This window comes from Chiloscyllium punctatum, chromosome 29 (assembly GCF_047496795.1).
Source record: "Chiloscyllium punctatum isolate Juve2018m chromosome 29, sChiPun1.3, whole genome shotgun sequence".
NCBI lineage: Eukaryota > Metazoa > Chordata > Chondrichthyes > Orectolobiformes > Hemiscylliidae > Chiloscyllium > Chiloscyllium punctatum.
This window is the reverse complement of record NC_092767.1, coordinates 58,808,499-58,818,585: the sequence shown is the minus strand read 5'-3', so window position 1 is coordinate 58,818,585 and position 10,087 is coordinate 58,808,499.

Genomic DNA, 10,087 nt, shown 5'->3' with positions numbered 1-10,087 from the left:
GACGTTGCGTTCTACTACTGTAGTGATGTTTAAGGCTTAAGAAAAACATGAGAAGAATCTCGAAACTGAAATATCAGAGCCAGCCATCAGATATTTCTTACCAGCTATCGAGATGCTGAATATATTTGCTAGTCTTTAGTGAATCTTTAGCCTTACTATATACTCCAGAGGTCACGTCAGCGTCCAGACAGTCGGTGTAGGCTGTCGATGGACCACTTCCATCTGTTTCACATCTAGCACCTTAACATCATTGGGATGAAGACCTTGTCCTTCTTGTATAACAAATCAGCACGATACCCAATATTCCAGTACAGTTTTCAACATCTCACTCGGAGAGCACATCAATTTTTACCTGAATTTTAGATACCAGAAATGTATGTCAGCAGGCTGATTTCCTTTGTATCATGTGGCGTGTTGACACAGGAGATGCGTCGAGAAATGTTATTCCGCTATTCCTGCATTGGCTGGCGAGTCATAGAGTACAGTAGTACAGCATGGACACATGCCCTTTGGCTCGACCTTGTTTGATTTTCCAAAGTGCAACACCTCACACTTATCTGTATTGAATTGTATTTGGCAATCCTCAGCCCACTTCCCCATCTGGTCAAGATCCCTCTGTAATTTTTGCGAACTTTTCTTGGTATCAATGATACCTGTTTTTTTGTATCATCTACATAATTACTAATCATGCCTTGCACATTCACATCCAGACCATTTATATGAACTATAAATAACAATGGTTACAGAACCCGAGCCCTGTGGCACATCACTAGTCACAGGCCTCCACTGCAAGAAACACCCTTCAATCATCATCCACTGCTTCCTACCATTCAGTCAATTTTGAATCCAGTTAGCTAGCTCTCCTTGAGAACTCCATGCAATTTGCTATGCAGACATTACTAAGATCTGTTTAGACAACATCCATTGCCATACCCTCGCCAATCTTCTTGGTTACCTATTTGAAACACTCAAACAAGACTTTCAGCACACAAATCCATGCTGACTATCCCTAATTAGACAGGTAGATGAAGGTGGGTTGAAGGTGATAGGTCGAAGAGGAGAGTGGAGCAGATGGGGGGAAGGAAGATGGACAGGTAGGGCAGGTCAAAAGGGAGGTGCTGAGTTAGAAGATTGGATATGGGATAAGGTGAAGGGTGGGGAAATGAAGAAACTGGTGAAATCCACGTTGTTCCCATGTGGTTGGATGGCACTAAGTTGGAAGGTGAGGTGTTCTCCCTCCAGGCGTCGGTGGTAAGGATTTGGCAGTGCAGGAGGCCCAGAACCTGCATGTCCTTGGGGAGTAAAAGGGACAGGTAAAGTGTTTAGCAATGGAGTGGTTGGGTTGTTTCGCATGTGTGTCCTGGAGATGTTCCCTGAAGCAAGTAGGTGTCCTATCTCCCCAATGTAGAGGAGACCATTCCCTTCATGACTCTCTCGTCAAGTCCATGGCCTGCCACCAACCCACCCTCCCCTCCCAGCACCTTCCCTGCCACTGCAAGAATTACAAAATCTGTGCCCATGCCTCCCAGCTTACCTCCCTCCAAGTCCCCAAAGGAGCCTTCCAAATCTGTCAGAGATTTACCTGCACTTTCGCACACGTCATTTACTGGATCACATTGTTCCGGTTGTGTTCTTCTCTACATTGGGGAGACAGAACGCCTACTTTAGGAGTGCTTCAGAGAACATCTCCAGGATGCACGCACGAAACAATCCCACGACCCCGTGACTGATCACTTTAACTCCCCCTCCCACTCTCCCAAGGACATGCAGGTTCTGAGCCTCCTCCATTGCCAAACCCTAACCACCCAGTGCCTGGAGGAAGAATGCCTCATCTTCCGCCTTAGGAACCGCTAACAACATGCGATCAATTTGGATTTGACCAGTTTCCTCATTTCCCCTCCCCCACCTTATCCCAGATCCAATCTTCCAAATCAGCACTGCCCTCTTGAACTGTCCTACCTGTCCATCTTCGTTTCCACTTATCCAGTCATCCCACCTCGGCAACCTATCACCATCACCCCCACCTTCATTGACCTACGGCATTCTCAGCTACCTCCCCCCCCCCCCCCCCCTCGCCTCCCCACTAATCTCTTAGCCCCTTTGGTGCACAAGCTTCATTCCTGATGAAGAGATAATGCTCGGAACATCGATTCTCTTGTTTGGATGCCACCTGCCCGGCTGTGTTTTTCCAGCACCACACTCTCGACTCTGCACTACAGCATCTGCAGTGCTCACATTACCCCTAATTAGACCTCGACTATCCAAACGTTTGTTGATCCTGTCACCCAGTATCCTCTCCAACAATTTGCATATCGCTGATGTCAGGATCACTGGCCAGTAGTTCCCTGGTTTGTTTTTGCTTCCTTTCTTAAAAAGTGGAATAATATTAGCCACCCTCCAGTCTTCCAGAACTTCACCAGTGGCTGAAGATGAGGATTTGCACCTGGTGATCGAAAACAATCTTGGTATCTGCAAGTGGAAGCGTTTTTTTTGATGTGTGGAACGAGCTCATGGGTTTGGTACCTTTAGATGAATATGTTGCCCAAGATAGCCCTAGAGAGCTTCAGGAACCTGGCAATCATATTGAGTATGGTGGACACTACAGACGACCATTCTGATCTTTATGGGGACCTACTCTCTCCCCAGCTACCCTTTTACTGTTAATATACCAGAGAACGTCTTGGGGTTTTCTTTAATCTTGTCTGCCAAATCCATGTCATACCCTCTTTTGCTCTTCTGATTTCTCTCTTAAGTGAGCTTTTCATTTTTATAATCACGTATGATTCACTTGAGCCTGGGAGCTTAAATCTAATGTCTACCTTCTTTTTCCTAACTAGAACCTCAATGTTCCTTACACGTTGCCTGGACTCTTGATATCACACTTTTAAAAGCCTCCTACTATCCAGTCATTCATCTTCCTTCAAACAGACTCACGCAATCGACCTCTGCTAGATCCTACCTAATGGCCCCAAAATTGGCCCTGCTACAGTTTAGCACCTTAACCTGTAGACCTGTCCTATCTTTATTCAAGACTATGTTAAAACTAAGACAGTTATGGTCATTGGACCCAAAATGCTCTCCGACTGACACTTCTGTCACTTAAGGTGGTAAAAACAATGACTGCAGATACTGGAAAGCAAATACTGGATTAGTGGTGCTGGAAGAGCACAGCAGTTCAGGCAGCATTTCATTTGAGGAACTCTTGTGTTGCACCCTCCTGAATATGGTCCTCTACATATTGATTTAGGAAACTTTCTTGAACACATATGACAAATTCCACCCCATATTGGACTTTTACACTCTGGACGCTCCAGTCAATACGGGGTAATTAAAATCTCCAACCAATACTACTCTATTATTTCTCGAGGTATCTGCAATATCTCTACACATCTGCTCCTCTAACACCCGCTGGCCATTTGGAGGTCTATAATGCAGTATCAAATGAGTGACCGTCCCCTATTTGTCTCGAAATTCTAACCATAAGGCCTTATTTGATTACCGTCTTAAGAATATCCTCTCTATGTACTGCTTTTATATCCTCCCTTATCAAAATGGCAACTGCCCCTCCTTGCTTACTTGTACTGTACTTCTGTCACATCTGTAGGTTCTGCATCTTCTAGCACTGAACTGCCAGTCCTGCCCTTTTCTCAACCTGTTTCTGTTATGGTTGTAATATCCCAGTCCCCAGACCCAATCAATGCTGTAAGCTCGTCTGCCTTACCAGTTAGTCCTGTGGACTGTGCCTAAACCACAATTTCAGTGAAGCCCCTTGTCGCCTAATCCCATTCTGAAGTTCGATACTAAACATTCATTGTCTGACTCAACATTCAGTTCCCGAGATGAAGGAAGAGTAAGCACTTTTATGGCCACCTGAACAGAGGAGAACACAGGATTACACTGAGGATTTGCACCTGTTGATCGAAAACAATCTTGGTATCTGCAAGTGGAAGCCTTTTTTCTAGATGTGTGGAACGAGCTCATGGTTTTGGTACCTTTAAATGAATATGTTGTCCAAGATAGCCCTAAAGAGCTTCAGGAACCTGTCAATCATATTGAATATGGTGGACACTATCACATATGCTCTGGGGCATACTAAAATTAGTAACGTTGGAATTTTGATAGTTTATGACAGCATAAGAACCCTCGAAGCTCTGAGTTAGTTGATCTTTTACTTAGCATGTAGGTATGTTGCCTAAAACATATCTGTATCTGTGCCTGTCTCATTCTCTCTAACCAGAGAAAAGAAAGATGGATACCAGAATTGCCAAAAAGGTGTAGTTATATATGTTAAACGGTTTTAAATAAGCATACAAAATTCATGTCATATGCCACATACAGTACATGGCATATCATTAAAATACAATTTGCCAAAAATGACATTAAGGTGGCTTCCATAAGCGTCTTTATGGTCATGCTAGCAAGGTCCACATTTGTTAGGTCGTGCCATGGAAAGTAGGATCTGAAGTGGGCCATTCTGCCACACTTTCCTATTACAGCATTCATAACCCAGTGAAATGAAGAACTCAGACGTAATTCCAGGATAGATGGCATCTAACTGGGAAAGCAAATTGGCGAAGTTCCCAATCGTATCTTGCCTTTGTCCTCCTAGAGATCAAGTTTATCTTTTGGTTGGAAGGTGCTATTGATGAGACAGACTGTGCATTTGTGGTGGGGGGATTGAATGTTTGTGGATACGGTACCTCCAATGAACTATTGTGTGCTGGATGGCATTGACTTCCTTGGTGGTTATTGGAGTGTGTGCATCCAGGCAAGTGGGGAGTGTTCAATCACTCCTCTGACTTGTACCTTGTGCATGTTGTACAAACGTTAGAAAATCAGGAACTGACCTACCAACCGGTGAATTCTCATCTGCTCTTATAAGTCAGAGTAGTTTTATGGCTGGTCCAGTTCTGGGGTTGTGTTCAATTAGGATTCTCGGGTTGTTAATACTGGGGGATGCTCCTGTTGCAGTGAATCTCTTGCAGTCTCTCAAGCAAACGGCTTACCTGCGATTACTGACATCTATATGATTAAATGTGACACCTCAGCAAACACGTTAAGTTACTTGGAGAACAACATTGTGAAGTAAATGTATACTTCTGCTACGGATGCACAAGATTGTACTTCAAGCCTTTGGTGATGGCAAGACATACCAGCAGGAGTTAATTGTGAATACATCAGAATCCTTGGGCGAATTCACAATTACGTTTGCGTTCAGTTGAGTTTTACTGTCTGCTTTGCTCATGCAATGTTATACAGTACACGTCGGTGAGCCCGTCGTGGTGGTATGATTATACTGTGAAAGGTGCCGACTTTCAAGTGAGGCCTTAAGGCCCGTCTGCACTCTTGCTTTGTGTGTAAAGATGTGCTGCTAGCAGGTGGAAAGTTTAGATGAGATTCCCTACAGTATGCAAACAGGCCATCGGCTCAACAAGTGCACACTGACCCTCTGAAGAGAAACCCACCCAAAACCAGTGGCCTACCTCTTATTTACCCCTGACTAATGCACCTAACACTGTGGGCAATTTAGCATGGCCAATTCACCTGACCTGCACATCTTTGGATTGTGGGAGGAAACCGACGCAGACATGGGGAGAATATGCAAACTAACACAGATAGCAATATCAGTGGGCTCCAGAAAACATATTCAAGAACAAAGGAAATGTAAGCATTCACAAACGGAACCATTGCAGAGTTCTGGGGAAAGGGCAGAGTTTAGGGCAATGCAAACATGTTTGGAAACACTGGTACAGCCATACGGACAGAATCAACTCTTAAGTGTCCTATCCATCCATGGCGAAAGAAAATGAGGGTCGAATGACATGAAATAGAGTATTAGAGGACTTACAGAAATTGTATTGTTTACTTTTATAACTATAGACCATCCTTCTCAGATGCTATGTGATAAAACGAGCGTAGACGTAGACATCAGTGTGAGAAGGAGGGGCATCTCTAACTTCCATATCAAACAGCATACTGCCTTAACAATCCCAGAGGTCTAAAGGGAAACAAAACCTACTCTGACGGAGTGAAAAGAGCTCCTAAAGGCCGATCTGGTTGTTGTCATACCAGAACGGAATGCTATAGACAGTATTTATCAGCGTACATTTGAGTCTGTCTAACTTGCCTGTCGCCACTGACTCCAGAGAGGGTGCCTGCGCCAAGGAAGCGGCTAGTGTTCCTGTCACATTTGATATCTGTTAGACTCTCATTTAAGTCAATTTTAGATTAAAGCAGAGAAAATATTTAGAGAAACTACAACATCCATCTATAAAACGTCAAAACTGATTGCAGAAAGCACAAAATCTCTTTAGCACTGTGTGAGTTCGCCAAAGTATAATCATTGTTGTGATTGAGATGCCAGGTGACCAATTTCAGTACAGCAAGCTACCACTAATCACAATAAATAAATAACCACGATACAGTGCTTCCTGACATTTTTTCGAGGTAACATGCTGCCTCAATACAATTTCTGTAAGTTCTCTAATACTCTATCAGTTGTGCCACGTGATCATTTACACCCACTGGAGAATGAAGCTCGGTTTAATTGTTGTGTCACACTACTGAGGCACTAGCCGAGGGAACATCAATCAAAATTGTGCTCTCAACAGTCAACAGAAGCAGTCGGCACCAGCAACGTTGAATTTAGCAGCAATACTGCTACCAACGAGTTGAAAACTACCACTATGATGCAAAACACCACAAAGACATCTGTAAATATTTGGTGCTTTGACCTACGCAGGATTAGTGATATCATCAATGTTAGATAATGGATTCAATCCAATCGTTCAAGATGTGAGGGAAGAGACCTCAAGACCACCTTTGGAGCTACTCTCTAGCTGTTAAAATAGCACGCTTTCTGCCTTCTCCACATTCAACCCCATTCTTCAGACAGTGCATCACCTTCATGGAGATCGAGAACACGGATTGGACAGCTCCCTTGTTCGAGATTGGAATTAGATGTTGCTATGACTGAGTTGTTCACGATGAATTGTTTGTTGAAGTTGAATGAAATGACCGAAGTGGTGGTTATGACTAAGGCCTTAAATCAATCATTTGCTCACCCAGAAAATGTTAAAGAAAATGAGAAAAACTCGGAACCAGAACCACTCTGCTCATATATAGAGAATGCTGGAACAGAAGCAAAGATTGCTGGAAAAGCTGAACGGGTCTGGCATCTGCAGAGAGAAATTGGAGTTCACATTTCCGGTCCAGTAACTCTTCCTCAAAACTCATCCAGAATGCTGGCCCAGCTTAATTTAAGATTTTCTCTAAGACCATCCCCTACATATTCACATGTGTAAGTGCGTTGTTATTCTGGCTTCACCCCTCCTTCGCTACAGGAAGCATTGTACATTCAGAGATCCATTCACCTCATGCGACCTTAGGAACTGGCCAGCGACAGTATCTCCGAGGCAGGAAAGCAAGAAACATTTATACCAACATTTAGTTCATTCTTGAAGAGCGATCAACGGTGAAACACAGACTTTAAATCTTCTTTTTGGATCTACTTTCAAATTAAGATCAAGTGGCATAACTTCTGCTTCCCGTCTGCCTCTCCCTAGTTCGCGCCTGTACCAAAACTCTCTTTTGAATTATTGTTAGCTAATTAGTTTTCATGAAAATGAAATTATCTACGAATTATCCACCTGCTTCGAGAAAAGAAAGCTCTTCATCTGTTTAAAAAGGAGGCTTCTTAATCATAATAGTTAAATTGTTCTAGTCTCTGCAACAAAAGGAAACATATTTCTTGTGTCCATCTAATCATTTCCCTGAAGAGCTCCTTTTTTTCAACAAGACCATTTCTCATTCTTCTCAACTCTAATTCATGTAGATCCAGCCTGTTCAACCTTAACAAGGTCAAGATAGGATTGAGTCGTCTGAATCTTATCTGCTTTTAAGGCAATGATATTATTTTTAGTAAAAGGAGACCAAAATTTACACAATATTCCAGGTGTGGTCTCACCAAAGTTCAGTACAGTTGAAATAAAATTTCTCTACTTGTATGTTGCGATACGAAGCTAGTCCTTTCTTTTTCCTAAAAGCAGTTCCTTGGCTCAAGGAGACGCTGTCCTTGATTTCTTTTTCAACAGGGTAATAAACCGGCCCTGGCTCCAATCAGTCTGGTTTGGTACAGAGATGAAAACGATTTTGAAAAGTCTTTTGTTTATGTGTAACAGATGAGACTTCAGGCCAAAGCGGTCATGTTTTAGAAGTGACCTGTATATGAAAAGGGGATGGTCAGCTCTCTAGCAGAGCTGAGCAGTTTAATTCAGTCCTGAACTGTTTGGAAGTTCAACAGGGAATTGTGTGAAAACACTCTCTTTCTTTTCTGCCCTCCAACTTCAACTTGCAAGCATGTGTTCCATTTATATTGGTTTTTAAAAGGGAGGTTGCTTATTGGGACTGTTGTATGCATTCAGAACAGCATAATAAAGTTTAGTTGGATAGTGAATTCTTTAGGGATTCTTTATTCTGTTCATTGTGTTTCGTTGTATAATTTTGTGAATAACGTTTTGTCTTTGCAAGGTTTGTAAAGGTTAGTAGCTCAGGTTGAGATTTAGGGTGTAGCTTTGCTCGCTGAGCTGTTGGTTTGATATTCAGACGTTTCATTACCTGGCTAGGTAACATCATCAGTGGCGACCTCCAAGAGAAGTGAAGCTGTTGTTTCCTGCTTTCTATTTATATCTTTCTCCTAGATGGGGTTCCTGGGGTTTGTGGTGATGTAATTTCCTGTTCGTTTTCTGAGGGGTTGATAGATGGCATCTAGATCTATGTCTTTGTATATGGCATTGTGGTTGGAGTGCCAGGCCTCTAGGAATTCTCTGGCAAGCCTTTGCTTAGCCTGTCCCAGGATAGATGTGTTGTCCCAGTCGAAATGGTGTATTTTTTTCATCCGTGTGTAGGGCTAAGAGGGAGAGTGTCGTGTCTTTTTGTGGCTAGCTGGTGTTCATGTATCCTGGTGGCTAGCCTTCTTCCTGTTTGCCCTGTGTAGTGTTTGTGGCAGTCCTTGCATGGAATTTTGTAGATGACATTGGTTTTGTCCATGGGTTTACTAGGTCTTTTAATTTTGTTAGTTTTTGTTTGAGTGTGTTGGTGGGTTTGTGTGCTACTAGGGTTCCGAGGGGTCTTAGTAGTCTGGCTGTCATTTCTGAAACTGCTTTGATGTATGGGACAACGCATCTATCCTGGGACAGGCTAAGCAAAGGCATACCAGAGAATTCCTCGAGGTAAAAAGGCCTGGCACTCCAGCCACAACGCCATAAACAAACACATAGATCTAGATGCCATCTATCAACCCCTCAGAAAATGAACAGGAAATGACATCATCACAAACCCCAGGAATCCCATCCAGGAGAAAGATATAAATAGAAAGCAGGAGACAACAGCTTCGCTTCACTTGGAGGTCGCCACTGAAGATGTTACCTAGCCAGGTAATGACATGTCTGGATATCAAACCTACAGCTCAGCGAGCAAACCTACACCCTAAACTTTTTGCCTGTTTTAAAATATAGTAGTCAACCTAGCTATCTTACTCCGGGTAATTTTCACTGTGCACTTACTGAAGCAAATTGCAAAGTTATGGTCTGGGGATGCCTGGTTAAGAATACTTTGAGTGGTGTGGCTTCATTCAAAACAGTTGCAACCTGATGGTAAGAAGTTCCAACACACCACTTATCTTCCGAATCACTTGCTTTACCTGCATGTGAGCCTTTCTGTTTAATTGCACCAGAACACTGAGGTATTTCCTCAATGTTGCATTCTGCACTACCCCTTCATCCAAGTAATTGACACAACTATTAAATAGTTCACATATCAAAACTGATTCTGTCGTGCTGTACTAGTTACAAATTGGCAATATAAAAAGACCATGCCAAACAATCTTGTATGTGTGCTAAGATGTTACTTCATATAGCATGTGCTCTTATCTTGAACGTTATGAAATGTATTTTTGAAGGCCAAAAACACAATATCAACTCGGTCCTCTGTTTTGCATTTTGCTTGTTCCTAACTAAAATGACTAATAAATTAGTTGAACATTATTTGCCTTTCACACAACATTCAAATTTATTGACTATACCTGACC